Consider the following 18975-nt stretch of genomic DNA (forward strand, 5'->3'; position numbering starts at 1 on the left):
GAATACCATTCCTACGATCTTCTCATTGCAACATCAAATAGAATCTAAACTGAACTAGGGTCTGGCCTCAATCACCCTTCACAGTAACCCATTCCACCTGTTGGTTTTGCCTGTGTGAAGAATTACTTCCTGGCGTTTGTCCTTATCTTGCCTTTACAATTCTGAACCTCTGCCTTTTGTCCTGCTGTCTTGGAATATTTGAAAGTATGTGCGTTTTTTTTTAAAAGCACATTGATCATCTCCCATAAATCTTTTATGTCTCCTTTTTGAGGTGGAAGAGTCCCAGCTTATCTAGTCATTTCTAATAACTTATCAATCTAACACTGGAGATCAGCCTTGTTGCTTTCCTCTGGACTGTCATACCTAGTTGACAAACCTAGTTTGAACATTTCAACTTAGTACAGTATGTGAAAATGAAGTTAAATTATATTTTTGAAATGTCTCTATCAAAACTATAGACACTTGAAATCTGAAGTAAAAATAGAAATGCTAGAATGTGGATTTCCATTATTTATTTTCATTGGTAGATATGAACTGCTAATTTGTTTAGGCTGTGAGATGAGGGAGGGGGAGGGGGTGGGTATGGGGAAAGCCATGTGGAGTGGCAACTGATGTTCATTGTTTTCAAGAGAACGCCTTGCATTACATTTAAATAAATCAGCACAGAAGAAGCTTGTTTCTCTGTTATCATTCGATGTGAATTTTTTGGTTGTAATCAGATGGTCTTTGTTTCTCTGTTTGAAGTGGAAATATGTTTGGGAGAATTGTGCTTCTGTTTCTCTTGTATGGGACGGGAAGCACATTTGCTTCATTTGATGAGTGTATGAATGTATTTTCAAATGTAATTTGGTGAATGTATTTTACTCTTGTAGATCACATTTCTCAGTTGGCAGGGGAAGTAAATTCTTTTCCTGTAATATCATTTATTAAATAATGCAGGGTGCTATCTCTCATAAGTTCTGTGTTAAACTATTGAATTGATATTAACAATAGTAATCAGTTGGAGTATCTGGGTTGATGCTTGAGAGCCATATAACAATTTTATATTTCTTGTTTTTAAACATGGGTCAAAATAGACTGAACGCTGGCTTTTACCTCTCTCAAGAGGGAAACTACTATAATAAGCAATGCTTATATAAACTCAGAAATGAGAGGTAGATATGCTCAGATGAAAATCATAGAATTATACAGTTCGGAAGAAGGCCATTCGAACCTTCGTGTCTGTGCTGGTTCTTTAAAAAGAGCTATCCAAGTCAATTTAATTCCCCCACTCTCTCCCCATAGCCCTGCAAACATGTCCTCCCCAAACAATTATCTATGCAACAGTAAACGAATGGCAGCTATAAAAGTGACTTAATATGGCATTGCATTAGTGAGCTGCTGTGCTGAACCACAAAATGGTAATGGTTTAATCACTTCCTGATTCCACACACAGTTAGTTCCCAACGAGAGCTGAGCCACATGAAGAAGCAGATGATTGTAGCTTTTGGAAGATCAGACCCTGCATCAGTTTATATTGCTCTTATGGGATTCTGAATGATCAGTTCGAGATTATGCTGCAGCTTGCTTGTCTAGCCTCTCAGTTGGAATTTTGTGTGTGTGTGTGTGGTGGGGCGTCATAAGAAAGCAGCAAAGAGAGAGACGGAGAGAGAGAGCCGAGGTCTCAAAGTCAAGCAATTATCTTTCTCAGAAATGTGACCCCCAAGTTTCAGGGAGCTCCAAAAACAGAGGGGATATATTTGGATGCTGGAGAATGGTACATGATACTTCAATATGGAAGAGGGAAAGAGATGTAAATCGGGGAATTATAAATCTGTCAAATTAATGTAGATAATGGGGAAAATGTTCAAGGGAATTTTACGGAACACTCCTTTCTTCAGAGCACAGAGGTTGTTCAGAAGTAGTCAGGATGGTTTTGGGAGGAATAGGTAGGTCATGCCTTACAAATCCCTGACTATCTGATATAGACACAATAGCAGTGCTATATCTTTGCCTCAGCAGAAAAGTAGTGATAGACCATTAGTTTCATACTAAATATAAAATCACCTCTTATTGCCATGACATTACTTGTTGCTGTGAAGGTCATCATAGAGCCCTGAAAAGGCAAATATCTCAGGCTTCACAAAGTCGATTTATCACTAGAAATAGCGTATGTTTTGACGAGTCTGATTATTTTATTTTTCATAAAAACGTAAGAATGCGCAAACAAAGTTGCAGTAAAATCAATAAAAATGTTTTTGGCTTCCCTTCACTCCACAATGTTTAGTGCATCACAAGAAACATGGTTTGTTGGAAAAGACTAATATGCTTTGTGTTTAAGGTTCAGATAATAATGTAGACTGATCATAAATATTGGTTGGAGGGTTGGCAGTTTCTTTCATTCCCTGTCTCTCATTTTGTAATTCTAGAAATACTTCAATCTTCTGTACATAAAGACATAAAGTATGGATCAAGATATGATTGTTCAGCCCATTAAGTCTTCTCTTCCTCAACATCATAAAGGCTGCCCTATCACAGACTACATCTACCAGAATTAATTACCCTTGGGAGGTCTTTTCTAGCAGGTTATTGCTACAGCAGAGCCAAACAAGCAATGCAAATACAATAATTGTTCATGGCTCCATTATGTGAACGTCTTATTAAAGCCTTCTGTTTAACCACAAATAAACCTATGCCACAACCCCTCAGCTGCTGCATCTGTTATCTAGAAACATATGACTCACTGCAAACCTTTCCCCATGTAATAGCACAGGTCTATTCACATCAGCAGCTCTATTTCAGAAGGTTCAGTATGGTTAACAGCAACAGCTGGAGAATTGCATTGTTGCCATTTTTGGCAAGGTGCTGGTAAAACTCTGTAGAAAGGAGTCATTTAACAATTTCCTCCCATATCTGTTTTCATTCATTGCATTACTGTTAAATACAGAAATCCCACTGTTATCTTCAGAGCACAGAGTTCGTTAAGAAGTAGTCAGGATGGTTTTAGGAGCAATAGGTAGGTCATGCCTTACAAATCCATTGGAATTCTATGGGACAATTGAATCACAGAAAGAGGTGCATCCAGTGGATGTAATTCATTTGGAATTTCAGAAGATTGGTATGTGAAGCTTTTAAGGAAGATTAAAACTCAAAATTAACGGTAAATAATTTAAATGGAGTGAAAACAGGTGCTGCTCTAGAAAGCAAAATGTTATTAACCAATAAGGCTCAGCTCTGGTGGAGCCAATGACTAGTAAACTCGACAGGGGACTGTTTGAGGTCTCCTGCTAATTGTGATAAACAATATAAGAAAATACCTCATGATTATAAGTTATGTGGTCAGTTGACTAACATAGGAAAAAATGGTCATATTAAAATGGATCTAGAGTATGTAGATAGATGAGGAACGATTGAGGGATTGTAATGTGGATAAATGTACTCTTCTGGGGCTGGAGGTTGATGGTGATAAAGGAACATTGTCAGGTGAAAGTGTCTGTATCTGGAGGACTGAGCTTGTGCAGGTCGGAACAGGCAGAATCCAGTCCAACAGGAGAAGAGCGTAACTAAAAATTGAGAACACCGGGTCTGCTCAAACTGATGTTTAAAGCAATGAGTAAAGAAACTCAAATAAAATCTGTGGGCAATGACAAATCATAGCCTTGAAGTTGTAGAGATCATTAATTATAATCCTACAGTGACTGCTGCTAAAGAATTGTTTCCAAAGAGGCAATCGCTTGAAACATAGGCATTAAGGTGAGGGAAAATTAAGTCAAATTTTAAACAGCCGAACCTACAATGATACAGATAAGTATAAGAAAACTGAAATGAGCGCACAATCGAGAGAAGTCGATAACTATTTGGGGAGGACAAATTTGCAGGGCTATGGGGGAGAGAGTGGAGGAGTGGGATTGATTGTGATAGCTCTTTCAAAAAATCTGGCACAGACACGGTGGGCCAAATGGCCTCCTGCTGTGCTGCAAAGTTCTATGAATCTGTTATTCTATGAATCTATGATTTTATGAAGTCCACTAACAAAGGTAGGAAAAGAAAGGGTTTTGGGTGTGACTACTGACTATTCATTGATAGTGTCCAAATAATGTGTAATTGCTACAAATTCTAGAATTAATCTTGAGAGGCATTTAGGTTTAAGCCAAAACTTCCAGTAACATGGAATGTGGTGAAAATATTCGCCTAAAATGTCCTTGCTTATCTATCCACAGATTGTATCCTGTTGAAACCTGATTATATGTTGAGACTTATTATGGGTAAGAAGCTGACCTGGGCTATGGCATGTGACTGTATTGAGCAATTACCTGCTTGTCTTGTGTTCCAATAAACTGCTTTTGTTGGTGTTCAGCATTCAATTCAAACTTAGTAATAAAAGGAATCAGAGTTTGCATTGCATTAGAGTTCTGCTAGACTGAGAGTTCCTCAGTACATACTTGCAAGTGAAAGCACACCAAGAAAAATATTTAAACAGTTTAATTGTTTCCAGATTTTGTTTTGCTCTGTTTGCAAGAAAATAAATGAATGTTTTATGGGAAAACTCTGACAATGTAAGTGTTAAATCCATGTTTGCATTCAGAGAGAGATCATTCCACAGGTGAGAGGCCTGGGGTTCGATTCCTGGCAGGGCGAAACCTTGGGCAAGTTTCCTTGCTCCACGTGCCTGATAATAATCCTTCAAAAAAGATTATAAAATTAGTCATTTCAATCCACGACTGTTTGTGGGACACTGCTGTGTGCAATTGGCTGCCGCGTTTTGCCCACAAATATACAGTCAATTCACTTTACAGTTTATTCTCAAATATTTTCAACAAGCTCAGAAAATAATTTGCTCTGTCCCCAAAGTATTTTTTTCTTTTTTGGGGGGGACACCTTACTAAGTTCTATGTGTACATGCTGCCTGTGCATGAAATTTTTCCTTTGTCGAATGGGCTGGGCACTTGCTCTCCAGAGAATATAATGCTGAATTGCATACTGAAACTCACAATTTAAGACTTGTAGAAGTGTGGCCACTTTTTTATTTGGGAGCCATATGAATGAGCCTATCTTTTCTGCATCACTTTTAATACAGTGGTAGAATACATATACCCTGTTAAAGCCATGTACGAGTAGCCTAGTTCTTGAAGGCTGGTATATTTCTTGCTGGGTCTGGAAGATTATTGTCCTTTCCCAAATTGCCTTGTTTTGCTGTTGGTTAACAGAGAAGGTCTTCTGTGAGTATGTTTAGCTGTAATTGGTTAAGCAAGTTTCCTTACTCCACACGCCTAATAATAATCCCTCCCAAACCCAAAACAAAATTGGTCATTTTCAATCTACGACTGTTTGTGGGACATTGCAGTGCGCAATTGGCTGCCGCGTTCGCCCACAAATATACAGTCAATTCACTTTACAGTGTGTTCTGTGAAGCGCTTTGGGACGTCCTCCCGACATGAAAAGCGCTATATCAAATGCAAGGATTATTATTATTATTATTATTATTATTATTATTATTCTGTGAAGCGCTTTGAGACGTCTAGAAGACATGAAAAAGCACTATATCAAATGCAAGGATTATTATTATTCTAAGAAGCTTTGCAGTATGTTCTACAAACATGATAACATAACTATAAAAAGCATAATAAAAATTCAACATGTAAAATTTCCTTTGGGATCACATTTAAGAAAACGTTAACACTGCCTTCAAAATAAAATTGACTGTTTTCTCTGATACAAAATAAAACAAATATTAATTTTGGAAATGATTCTTACTTTAATATCAAATAATGGTATGTACGGATTCTCAATTATGATCATATCCTCCATAGTATTTTGCTGCTTTATAATAATAATAATAATAATCCTTGCATTTGATATAGCGCTTTTCACGTCGGGAGGATGTCCCAAAGCGCTTCACAGAATATACTGCAAAGTGAGTTGACTGTATATTTGTGGGCGAACGCGGCAGCCAATTGCGCACAGCAATGTCCCACAAACAGTCATAGATTGAAAATGACCAATTTAATTATTGTTTTTGTTTTTTGGAGGGATTATTATTAGGCGTGTGGAGTAAGGAAACTTGCCCAAGATTTCGCCCTCTGCCTGGAATTGAACTCAGGTCTCTCGCTTGCAAAGTGAGTTCTCTAACCACTGAGCTACAGGACTCCACTCTGTGGACTTATCTCTGTGGCACATGAGAAAAATATCTTTCTCATTTTGTGTTTTGAGAAAAATATCTGTTGTTTCCTCAAATTCAGTCCTGCTATATGGCTACTCATCCCCTTATACTTTAGGCATTGTCATAACAGTTCTTAATGTTAATGAGTAGATGGAAAAGTGAGAAATGCAATGGAAAGGTGAAAGTTTACATCACTATAGCTCAGTTAATACCTACTAGCAAGTAGATGAGCCTGTTTTTTCAATAACTGCCAGTAATATATTCTATTGGCAACAACAACAACAAAATTACACTTGTATAGTGCTTTTCACGTCGGGAGGACACTAGCAACGTTTCAACCCTTTTCTCTAAAAAGATGCATAGAAACATTATTTTTGGTGCCAAATAAATAATAGTTTTGGATAGCATGTGCAGACATGAAGGTGAAACATTCTCAAGTATGGAATTCACTGCTCCCACATGATTTGTCTTCACATGTCCTCTTATCAAGAAGAAACATAAATATCGCACTATCTGTGCAAAAGAAATATAAAGTAAAATAATTCTACAACAGCTTTAGAATAAACACAAAGTTCCACTTTATATTACTACAGCAAGTGAAACACTCTCATTAGAAAATGAATATTACAAGTATAGGTTACATTTTTATTACACTGGAATATTCCATTGCACAAGAATTCTTAAGGAGCTATTTTCTCGAACAAAATCTGTTCAGTTAATAATGGTACTAACCTCAATTCAGTCACAAGGATTCAGCTTCTGGCCTTGTTAACCTGAGCATTGCAGAGGCAAAGAAGGATTAAGAGGTTCGGAACAGTTGGTAGACAAGTGGGAATTGTAAGTACAGCTGGGCCTAAATGTCACAGTGAGTACTGAATGTTTTACAAACACTCCAGAGGCAATACTCGAAAAGAGGTTAAATTTATTGACCATGACAGGTGATACTCTCTTAATCTCTGCTAGTCTCTGAGCCGTTTATCATCTCTATAATCTCCAATTCCATTCCTAAAATATTTAACTTCTTCAAGTAAGACTTGAATATTGGGTTGATTCCTTTGCTAGGTAGGTGTTTCACATGTTTATTAACTGTTCGAAGGAAATCATCTTTGAAATCTATAGTCTTTCTTGTGGCTTGTCACATTATCCATGTGCTCATATCAAGTAAAATAATGCACATAATTACATATTATCCAGGTCTATTAGCATTTTAAACACCAGGATTGGGTTCTCTCTGAATCCTCATTTTTCTGCTGAGTTCACTAAAGCCTTCGGACTTTCTGGATAAGTTCACATGGATAACTGCATGGGTGAAGGACTAGAGGACTCCTGGCATCCAAGTCGCTGTATTCCAGCAGGAGTCAGACCCTTTAAGAGGAGGGAGAGGAGGAGAGATTATTGGCCTAATAGACCTGTTAGGCAGCTTGTATTATTAATAATAATTCTTACATTTGGTACAGTGCCTTATCATGTCTTTGAGACGTCCAAAGCGATTCACAGAATATACTGTAAAGTGAATTGACTGTATATTTTGTGGGCGAAATGCGACAGCCAATTGCACAAAGTGGTGTCCCACAAACAGTCATGGATTAAAGTGACCAATTTTTTTTGAAGGAATTATTACCCCCGGAAAAACAATCCACCAATCGACTAACAACTGGGTTCCTACTTACTGCTAGGTAAACAGAGGCATGTGGAGTAAGGAAACTTGCCCAACATTTCGCCCTGCTGGGATTCGAATCCAGGTCTCTCGCTTGCAAGGCAAGTGCTCTAATCACTGAGCTACAGGACTTTATTTCAGGATTGTCAGAAGCTGCATGAGAAGAAAATAATGGATAATAAAGAACCTAATGGTGAATAAGTACACTAAATCGCCCAAATCTATTCATTCATTTGTTGACTTAATAGTTTAGGATTATTCAAAGGAATACTGCAGGATTGCAAGTTATAAATACCACTCCGCCCCCCCCACCCCAGAGAATAGTCATTAGTTGGTCACTTGACATCAGATAAAAGGTAGCCATGAGCCCACACGAGATGGATAGTGAGTATTAGGGACACCCTGTGAGCTTCCTGGTTAGCAGCACAGCTCAGCACGACATCCTCCTGCACCGAAAATAAAATGTTATTACAATACCCTGCTCCCAATGGGCAGTTCTCTGTCTTGGAGGGTGGTGAAATGCTGTTGTAATGCAATAATATCTTACTTTCAATCAGCACTCAAACCAGGGGGCTGCTGGATTTGGTGTCTAGCGCTCCTTCCTTGCTACAAACTAGAGCAATGTCTACTATGCATGAACACAAACAATTTTTTCCACAAAGAACGTGGATATAATTTGCAATTCAAAGTTTTTATGAGTCTTCCCTGGAGTAGATCTTTAAGCAGTAAGCATTATTTTTGACACCAGTTGTGTTAACATTTTTAGGTTTCACAAAGGTTGTCGAGATCTTCCGGTGGCAGGGAATGGGGGGGGGGGGGTCACTTGCCTTCGGGGATGATCATTTTCTTTGTACTCTGACTACTAATAGAATCAGGCATATCAAAGGCAAGCTGAGGGGATTGACCCCTGGTACAGAAGCTTTTAGTTAGTGGGCAGTTATTCAATAACAACAGGAAATCTATGAAGGTATGCGGGAAACTTTGCAAGCTGTGTTTAGGATTGGAGTCCCAAATGTTGATATCAAGCCGGTCAAGAAATGTGCGGAATTTATTTTTTGTTGAAGTGACACTAGGTTTTTGTGAAAGAGGTCAACGTCTGCATCGCCGTGTCTGAAAGCATTCAGGTAACCGCAAGTAACGATTCATTCATTACCGGCTGATTGAAAGAAAAGTTCCTGTGTTTACTGTTGTCGTTTGAGAATAATAAGTTTTCATAAACAAATGCAGGTTAAGACAAAAGAAAATTGAAACGGTGTAACTGACTTGACATCTGTACACCCCCAGCCCCACACACCCCCCATCCCCACCCCCCACCCCCCACCCCCATCCCCCCCATCCCCACCCCCCCATCCCCACCCCCACCCCCATCCCCACATCCCCACCCCCCCATCCCCACCCCCCACCCCCATCCCCACCCCCCCATCCCCACCCCCACACCCCCCCACCAATCCCCACCCCCCACACCCATCCCACCCCCCCCATCCCCACACCCCCATCCCCACCATGAGAGAGAGAGTGAGTGAGAAGTTACCAAAAGGGGTGTCAAAGCCACAGTGCCTGGATGACTGGCAGCTCGGCTGTCCAATGAGGTGGTGCTGGGGGCGGGAGCGGGGGGTGTGTGACGGGCGGGCAGAGCGGCGGTGTGATTGGCCGCGCTGGAGCGAGTGGGCGGGGTCTGGGCGTGGCCAGGGGGGGGTGGGAGACGTGGTGATGGGCGTGGCGAGGGGAGGGGGCGTGGTGATGGCGTGGCGAGGGGAGGGGCGTGGCGATGGGCGTGACGAGGGAAGGGGGCGTGGCGATGGGCGTGGCGAGGGGGGAGGGGGGCGTGGCGATGGGCGTGGCGAGGGGGAGGGGGCGTGACGATGGGCGTGGCGAGGGGAGGGGGGCGTGGTGATGGGCGTGGCGAGGGGGAGGGGGCGTGGCGATGGGCGTGGCGAGGTGGAGGGGGCGTGGCGATGGGCGTGGCGAGGGGGAGGGGGCGTGGCGATGGGCGTGGCGATGGGGAGGGGGCGTGGCGATGGGCGTGGCGAGGGGGAGGGAGAGCTCCGCGCTGTGGGCTCTTTGGCTTTCGGTACCGACCCCTCGTCCGCGGCGGCAGCTGAGACGCACCGGGGGAGAGCCTTTCCGAAGGGGGAGAGGGTGGGGGGGGGCGAGAAGAGAGCAGGAAAGCAGCGCTCGTGCGGTGTTTTATTTAATATATATTTGTAAGTACCCACTGTGCACGTTTGTTGAGAGTGCAATAAAAATGCACGGGAGCCTCGCAATTATGTGTGTGTGTGTGTGTATATAATAATATATAATGATAATATAACGTATAATAATATAATATATAATAATATAATGCATTGTATATAATATACATAGATATTAGACGTGTCTCTGCTGTGACCCTTTCAGGTCTGAGTGGGAATTCTACTGTGACTGAGGGAGTGGGGAGGGAGGGGTCTGGTGTGAGTTAGTGGAGTCATTGAAGTGTGTGGTTTGTGTGTGTGTTGTGTGTTCTCTGTGTGTTCTCTGTGTTCTCTGTGTGTTGTGTGTTCTCTGTGTGGTGTGTGTTCTCTCTGTGTGGTGTGTGTTCTCTGTGTGTTCTCTGTGTTGTGTGTTCTCTGTGTGTTGTGTGTTGTGTGTGTTCTCTGTGTGGTGTGTGTTCTCTGTGTGGTGTGTGTTCTCTGTGTGGTGTGTGTTCTCTGTGTGGTGTGTGTTCTCTGTGTGGTGTGTGTTCTCTGTGTGGTGTGTGTTCTCTGTGTGTTCTCTGTGTGGTGTGTGTTCTCTGTGTGGTGTGTGTTCTCTGTGTGGTGTGTGTTCTCTGTGTGGTGTGTGTTCTCTGTGTGGTTGTGTTCTCTGTGTGTTGTGTGTTCTCTCTGTTTCTCTGTGTGGTGTGTGTTCTCTGTGTGGTGTGTGTTCTCTGTGTGTTCTTTTCTGGGGAGAAGAGGGTTTCACCTTTCACAAAGGATTCAGACACCCAATTCCCCGCAGCTTTTGCTTTGAAACACAGCTTTCAGGGTTTTTTTTTAAAAAAAATTGTTGGGGGGTTAAGAGGGAGGGAGTGGGGGGGGAATAGCATTGACTCCATTGTTGTCCAGTAGTCATCGTTGGGAGGGGGTGTGGGTGTGGAGTGTTTTTCTTTGCACTCGCCTTTTTTATGAGACTGCAGCTGGAGACTTGTACCAGATGGTCAAGTCACGAGCCGGAGATGAGGAGGGAGGGAGGGAGAGAGGGAAGGAATGAGAGAAAGAAAGAGGGAGAGGAGAAAGAGAGAGAGAGAGAGAGAGGGGAGAAGGAGGGAATGGGCGAGGGATAGAGAGAGAGAGAGAGAGAGAGAGAAGGGGGGAACGTGTGAGAGGGAGAGAGAGTGAGGGAAGGGGGGGAATGAGAGGGAGAGAGAGTGAGGGAAGGGGGGAATGAGAGGGAGAGAGAGTGAGGGAAGGGGGGAATGAGAGGGAGAGAGAGTGAGGGAGGGGGGGGAATGAGAGGGAGAGAGAGTGAGGAAATGAGCGAGGGATAGAGAGAAAGGGAATGAGAGAGAGAGAGGGGGGAGAGAGAGAGGGAGAACGAGGAAGGAATGGGAGAAGCTTTGGGATGGCCACCGCCGCCCGGAAACAGGAATGATGATGATGAAGAGACTGAGCCGCGGAACATGTGGCGTTTGAGAAACCACAGGACATGGGATTTTTTTTCTCCCTCTCCCCCTCTCTCTCTCTCTCTCAAACTCGGCTCAATTAACCAACCCGGTGCCGGGATGGCAGGGAAGTCTGGAAAGTTTTATTATGCCCTTTAGTTTCCCTCCTCTCTCTCTCTCCCTCCCTCTCTCTCTCTCTCTCTCCCCTTCCCTCCCTCTCTCTCTCTCTCTCTCTCCCTTCTCTCCCTCTCTCTCTCTCTCCCTCCCTCCCTCCCTCTCTCTCTCCCCTTCCCTCTCTCTCTCTCTCTCCCCCCCACCCCCCAAAAAAAGAAAACCCAATTCAGTGGAACTGATTGACTTGTTAATAAAATACAGACTTCCAGTGTGAGAGCTGTAACACACACAGTGTGTGACGCCCCACAATCTGTGGCTACAGTACACATTGTCTCTGTCTGTCTGTCTATGTCTGTCTGTCTGTGTCTGTCTATGTCTGTCTGTCTCTGTCTGTGTCTGTCTGTCTCTGTCACAGGGGGTCATTGCTGTTTGGGTTCACAGTTGGTTGGATGTTGAGGGGGAGGGGGCTTTGAGGAGAATGAGGAGAATGTGCCACTGAACTGAAATATGTTGTGGCAAAAGGATAGGGGTGAACCTCAGCCTCTCCCTCCCCAAAGGCGATGTGTTTATCCCAACTTGTGGGAAGTGTGGGCTGTCATATTTTTTTTTGCCAAAAAAAAAGTTTGGCGTTGGGGAAAAAGAGTCGAGATGTCTGGGGCTGGGGTTGTTTTCTCTCTCTCTCGTTCTGGGCGCAAGAAACCACCGCCGATCTGCCTGTGAGATTCCACCTCAGAGAGGAAATCACTGAGATTAGTAAATGATAAATGATTTCCAAAAAAAAGAGAACCCCCCCCCCACAAGCCCTTTAAAAGGCTGCCTTTTGTAATGCTCCATCTGCAGCCAAACCTGTAGTAGCTGCAGACAGACTGACTGACTGCCTCTTGTTGCACGTTAACAAATAATTTGTGAACAAATAACAAATAATTAAGTCAGCGCACATTAACTCCTAAATGGCCATGTCTTAAGCTCTCCCGAAAGTTCAGCTCTCGCTTCAAGGGGTTAAGAACATTGGCTGGTGGTGCTTTAACATTGCATTTAAATCTATTGCAACGTCCTCCACGCCCAGCTGATGGGTCGAGCCTTTTTAAAGGGCTGGGGGGGGGGGTCTTTGTTTTTTTTATCATTTAATAATCCTGCAGCTGTGGTATCAGTGCAGCTGGTTTCAATGTTTTCTTTTTTTGTTGCTTGGAATCGTTTCCAATCTCACCTTTTCCTCCAAAGTCGCACACGGGCAATATTTCTTTTTGAAAATTGTCCATATATAGATGCTTACAAGAGGGATATGGCTGTGGCCTGAGACTCAGCCCTAGGAGGAAATGACACACTGAGACTAACTAGTGTTGATGTCATTGGCAAGCAAGAGTATGGGCTGGTTCTTGATCGAAACTGGAATAGAGATTTGCTTGGGTGGAGATGAGCACAGGTTACCTGGAGAGAAATATTGAGTCGTGGATGATCTTTCGGCACAAAAGGTAAAAGTGTAACAAAAGCACAGAGTTTTAATGCATGCGAAAGGTTCCTCCATAATGGAATCCTTGCATGGGCTGAATTTTATAACTGGCCCATGATCTCATGTTTAGTGACTCACCCAATTTCTGCTGCTCAACATTAAACTTGTTTGGCCTGCCCCAGCGTAATTGCTAAATTTGAAAATGCGCTATGAATGTGTGGAAGAAATTTAGCAGCTTCATCAGCTTTGCTAATCTATTGCAAATGTGCAAGGGTTACTGGATATAATCACATATGGAATTTGTGTATTTACACCCCGGTTAAAGTAAGGGTTGTTGTGTTTTAGTACCACTAAATCATAAGAATTGGTTTGTTGAGCAAAATGCCAAGCTTTTAAACTGAAAATAATCGTTTAAAGAATTTGTTCCAGCAGACACTCATAGAGTGTGAGATCCTGAAATCAGATCAAGTTTCAACAGTTGAGTAATATTGTTGCATTGCCTCCATGAAACAATTAGAATACATGAGCCTATCATTGCTTGTCCAGTGCGCTTCAGGGACTATTAACACGTCCCAAATCCACCCAAAACTAAGAAGATTAATGCCTCTGTGTGGTGTGTGTTCTCTGTGTGGTGTGTGTTCTCTGTGTGGTGTGTGTTCTCTGTGTGGTGTGTGTTCTCTGTGTGGTGTGTGTTCTCTGTGTGTTGTGTGTTCTCTCTGTGTTCTCTGTGTGGTGTGTGTTCTCTGTGTGGTGTGTGTTCTCTGTGTGTTCTTTTCTGGGGAGAAGAGGGTTTCACCTTTCACAAAGGATTCAGACACCCAATTCCCCGCAGCTTTTGCTTTGAAACACAGCTTTCAGGGTTTTTTTTTAAAAAAAATTGTTGGGGGGTTAAGAGGGAGGGAGTGGGGGGGAATAGCATTGACTCCATTGTTGTCCAGTAGTCATCGTTGGGAGGGGGTGTGGTGTGGAGTGTTTTTCTTTGCACTCGCCTTTTTATGAGACTGCAGCTGGAGACTTGTACCAGATGGTCAAGTCACGAGCCGGAGATGAGGAGGGAGGGAGGGAGAGAGGGAAGGAATGAGAGAAAGAAAGAGGGAGAGGAGAAAGAGAGAGAGAGAGAGAGGGAGATACACTAAATCGCCCAAATCTATTCATTCATTTGTTGACTTAATAGTTTAGGATTATTCAAAGGAATACTGCAGGATTGCAAGTTATAAATACCACTCCGCCCCCCCCACCCCAGAGAATAGTCATTAGTTGGTCACTTGACATCAGATAAAAGGTAGCCATGAGCCCACACGAGATGGATAGTGAGTATTAGGGACACCCTGTGAGCTTCCTGGTTAGCAGCACAGCTCAGCACGACATCCTCCTGCACCGAAAATAAAATGTTATTACAATACCCTGCTCCCAATGGGCAGTTCTCTGTCTTGGAGGGTGGTGAAATGCTGTTGTAATGCAATAATATCTTACTTTCAATCAGCACTCAAACCAGGGGGCTGCTGGATTTGGTGTCTAGCGCTCCTTCCTTGCTACAAACTAGGGCAATGTCTACTATGCATGAACACAAACTATTTTTTCCACAAAGAACTTGGATATAATTTGCAATTCAAAGTTTTTATGAGTCTTCCCTGGAGTAGATCTTTAAGCAGTAAGCATTATTTTTGACACCAGTTGTGTTAACATTTTTAGGTTTCACAAAGGTTGTCGAGATCTTCCGGTGGCAGGGAATGGGGGGGGGGGTGGGTCACTTGCCTTCGGGGATGATCATTTTCTTTGTACTCTGACTACTAATAGAATCAGGCATATCAAAGGCAAGCTGAGGGGATTGACCCCTGGTACAGAAGCTTTTAGTTAGTGGGCAGTTATTCAATAACAACAGGAAATCTATGAAGGTATGCGGGAAACTTTGCAAGCTGTGTTTAGGATTGGAGTCCCAAATGTTGATATCAAGCCGGTCAAGAAATGTGCGGAATTTATTTTTTGTTGAAGTGACACTAGATTTTTGTGAAAGAGGTCAACGTCTGCATCGCCGTGTCTGAAAGCATTCAGGTAACCGCAAGTAACGATTCATTCATTACCGGCTGATTGAAAGAAAAGTTCCTGTGTTTACTGTTGTCGTTTGAGAATAATAAGTTTTCATAAACAAATGCAGGTTAAGACAAAAGAAAATTGAAACGGTGTAACTGACTTGACATCTGTACACCCCCAGCCCCACACACCCCCCATCCCCACCCCCACCCCCACCCCCCACCCCATCCCCCCCCCCATCCCCACCCCACCCCATCCCCACCCCCCCCCCATCCCCACCCCCACCCCCATCCCCACACCCCCATCCCCCCCCCCATCCCCACCCCCACCCCCCCCCATCCCCACCCCCCACACCCATCCCCACCCCCCCACACCCAATCCCCACCCCCCCCCCACACCCATCCCCACCCCACCCCCCCATCCCCACACCCCCATCCCCACCATGAGAGAGAGAGTGAGTGAGAAGTTACCAAAAGGGGTGTCAAAGCCACAGTGCCTGGATGACTGGCAGCTCGGCTGTCCAATGAGGTGGTGCTGGGGGCGGGAGCGGGGGTGTGTGACGGGCGGGCAGAGCGGCGGTGTGATTGGCCGCGCTGGAGCGAGTGGGCGGGGCCTGGGCGTGGCCAGGGGGGGGTGGGAGGCGTGGTGATGGGCGTGGCGAGGTGGAGGGGGCGTGGCGATGGGCGTGACGAGGGAAGGGGGGCGTGGCGATGGGCGTGGCGAGGGGAGGGGGCGTGGCGATGGGCGTGGCGAGGGGGAGGGGGCGTGGCGATGGGCGTGGCGAGGGGAGGGGGGCGTGGCGATGGGCGTGGCGAGGGGGAGGGGGCGTGGCGATGGGCGTGGCGAGGGGGAGGGGGCGTGACGATGGGCGTGGCGAGGGGGAGGGGGCGTGGCGATGGGCGTGGCGATGGGGAGGGGGGCGTGGCGATGGGCGTGGCGAGGGGGAGGGAGAGCTCCGCGCTGTGGGCTCTTTGGCTTTCGGTACCGACCCCTCGTCCGCGGCGGCAGCTGAGACGCACCGGGGGAGAGCCTTTCCGAAGGGGGAGAGGGTGGGGGGGGGGCGAGAAGAGAGCAGGAAAGCAGCGCTCGTGCGGTGTTTTATTTAATATATATTTGTAAGTACCCACTGTGCACGTTTGTTGAGAGTGCAATAAAAATGCACGGGAGCCTCGCAATTATGTGTGTGTGTGTGTGTATATAATAATATATAATGATAATATAACGTATAATAATATAATATATAATAATATAATGCATTGTATATAATATACATAGATATTAGACGTATCTCTGCTGTGACCCTTTCAGGTCTGAGTGGGAATTCTACTGTGACTGAGGGAGTGGGGAGGGAGGGGTCTGGTGTGAGTTAGTGGAGTCATTAAGTGTGTGGTTTGTGTGTGTTCTCTGTGTGTTCTCTGTGTGTTGTGTGTTCTCTCTGTGTTGTGTGTTCTCTGTGTGTTCTCTGTGTGTTCTCTGTGTGTTCTCTGTGTGTTCTCTGTGTGTTGTGTGTTCTCTGTGTGTTGTGTGTTCTCTGTGTGGTGTGTGTTCTCTGTGTGGTGTGTGTTCTCTGTGTGGTGTGTGTTCTCTGTGTGTTGTGTGTTCTCTCTGTGTTCTCTGTGTGGTGTGTGTTCTCTGTGTGTTGTGTGTTCTCTGTGTGGTGTGTGTTCTCTCTGTGTTCTCTGTGTGGTGTGTGTTCTCTGTGTGTTGTGTGTTCTCTGTGTGTTCTTTTCTGGGGAGAAGAGGGTTTCACCTTTCACAAAGGATTCAGACTCCCAATTCCCCGCAGTTTTTGCTTTGAAACACAGCTTTCAGGGTTTTTTTTAAAAAAAATTTTTTGGGATTAAGAGGGAGGGAGTGGGGGGGGAATAGCATTGACTCCATTGTTGTCCAGTAGTCATCGTTGGGAGTGGGTGTGGAGTGTTTTTTTTTGCACTCGCCTTTTTTATGAGACTGCAGCTGGAGACTTGTACCAGATGGTCAAGTCACGAGCCGGAGATGAGGAGGGAGGGAGGGAGAGAGGGAAGGAATGAGAGAAAGAAAGAGGGAGAGGAGAAAGAGAGAGAGAGAGAGAGGGGGAGAAGGAGGGAATGGGCGAGGGATAGAGAGAGAGAGAGAGAGAGAGAGAAGGGGAATGAGAGAGAGAGAGAGAGAGAGAAGGGGGGGAATGAGAGGGAGAGAGAGTGAGGGAGGGGGGGAATGAGAGGGAGAGAGAGTGAGGGAATGAGCGAGGGATAGAGAGAAAGGGAATGAGAGAGAGAGAGGGGGGGAGAGAGAGAGGGAGAACGAGGAAGGAATGGGAGAAGCTTTGGGATGGCCACCGCCGCCCGGAAACAGGAATGATGATGATGAAGAGACTGAGCCGCGGAAACATGTGGCGTTTGAGAAACCACAGGACATGGGATTTTTTTTCTCCCTCTCCCCCTCTCTCTCTCTCTCTCAAACTCGGCTCAATTAACCAACCCGGTGCCGGGATGGCAGGGAAGTCTGGAAAGTTTTATTATGCCCTTTAGTTTCCCCTCCTCCTCTCTCTCTCTCTCCCTTCCCTCTCTCTCTCTCTCTCTCTCTCCTCTCCCCTTCCTCCCTCTCTCTCTCTCTCTCTCCCCTTCCCTCCCTCTCTCTCTCTCCCTCCCTCCCTCCCTCTCTCTCCCCTTCCCTCCTCTCTCTCTCTCCTGCTCTCTCCCCCCACCCCCAAAAAAAGAAAACCCAATTCAGTGGAACTGATTGACTTGTTAATAAAATACAGACTTCCAGTGTGAGAGCTGTAACACACACAGTGTGTGACGCCCCACAATCTGTGGCTACAGTACACATTGTCTCTGTCTGTCTGTCTATGTCTATGTCTGTCTGTGTCTGTCTATGTCTGTCTGTGTCTGTCTCTGTCTGTCTCTGTCTGTGTCTGTCTGTCTCTGTCACAGGGGGTCATTGCTGTTTGGGTTCACAGTTGGTTGGATGTTGAGGGGGGAGGGGGCTTTGAGGAGAATGAGGAGAATGTGCCACTGAACTGAAATATGTTGTGGCAAAAGGATAGGGGTGAACCTCAGCCTCTCCCTCCCCAAAGGCGATGTGTTTATCCCAACTTGTGGGAAGTGTGGGCTGTCATATTTTTTTTTGCCAAAAAAAAAGTTTGGCGTTGGGGAAAAAGAGTCGAGATGTCTGGGGCTGGGGGTTGTTTTCTCTCTCTCTCGTTCTGGGCGCAAGAAACCACCGCCGATCTGCCTGTGAGATTCCACCTCAGAGAGGAAATCACTGAGATTAGTAAATGATAAATGATTTCCAAAAAAAAGAGAACCCCCCCCCCACAAGCCCTTTAAAAGGCTGCCTTTTGTAATGCTCCATCTGCAGCCAAACCTGTAGTAGCTGCAGACAGACAGACTGACTGACTGACTGCCTCTTGTTGCACGTTAACAAATAATTTGTGAACAAATAACAAATAATTAAGTCAGCGCACATTAACTCCTAAATGGCCATGTCTTAAGCTCTCCCGAAAGTTCAGCTCTCGCTTCAAGGGGTTAAGAACATTGGCTGGTGGTGCTTTAACATTGCATTTAAATCTATTGCAACGTCCTCCACGCCCAGCTGATGGGTCGAGCCTTTTTAAAGGGCTGGGGGGGGGGGGTCTTTGTTTTTTTTATCATTTAATAATCCTGCAGCTGTGGTATCAGTGCAGCTGGTTTCAATGTTTTCTTTTTTTGTTGCTTGGAATCGTTTCCAATCTCACCTTTTCCTCCAAAGTCGCACACGGGCAATATTTCTTTTTGAAAATTGTCCATATATAGATGCTTACAAGAGGGATATGGCTGTGGCCTGAGACTCAGCCCTAGGAGGAAATGACACACTGAGACTAACTAGTGTTGATGTCATTGGCAAGCAAGAGTATGGGCTGGTTCTTGATCGAAACTGGAATAGAGATTTGCTTGGGTGGAGATGAGCACAGGTTACCTGGAGAGAAATATTGAGTCGTGGAT

The 18975-nt window shown here is 44.8% G+C and overlaps 1 protein-coding gene across 2 annotated transcripts in view; it reads left to right on the top strand.

Annotated features, from left to right (window-relative positions):
• The first annotated feature begins 14984 nt into the window (after nt 1-14984).
• LOC103177889 (plastin-3) overlaps nt 14985-18975 on the top strand; it is a 34922-nt gene continuing 30931 nt past the window's right edge. The window contains exon 1 of one of the 2 annotated variants that reach the window (XM_042340847.1): nt 14985-15031. The gene's annotated coding sequence lies outside the window, so the exon portion shown is untranslated. Of the gene's footprint in view, nt 15032-16027; nt 16126-18975 lie in introns of those variants that run through there. The other variant, XM_007892261.2, reaches the window with a different exon arrangement.

This window comes from Callorhinchus milii, unplaced genomic scaffold (assembly GCF_018977255.1).
Source record: "Callorhinchus milii isolate IMCB2004 unplaced genomic scaffold, IMCB_Cmil_1.0 Scaffold15, whole genome shotgun sequence".
NCBI lineage: Eukaryota > Metazoa > Chordata > Chondrichthyes > Chimaeriformes > Callorhinchidae > Callorhinchus > Callorhinchus milii.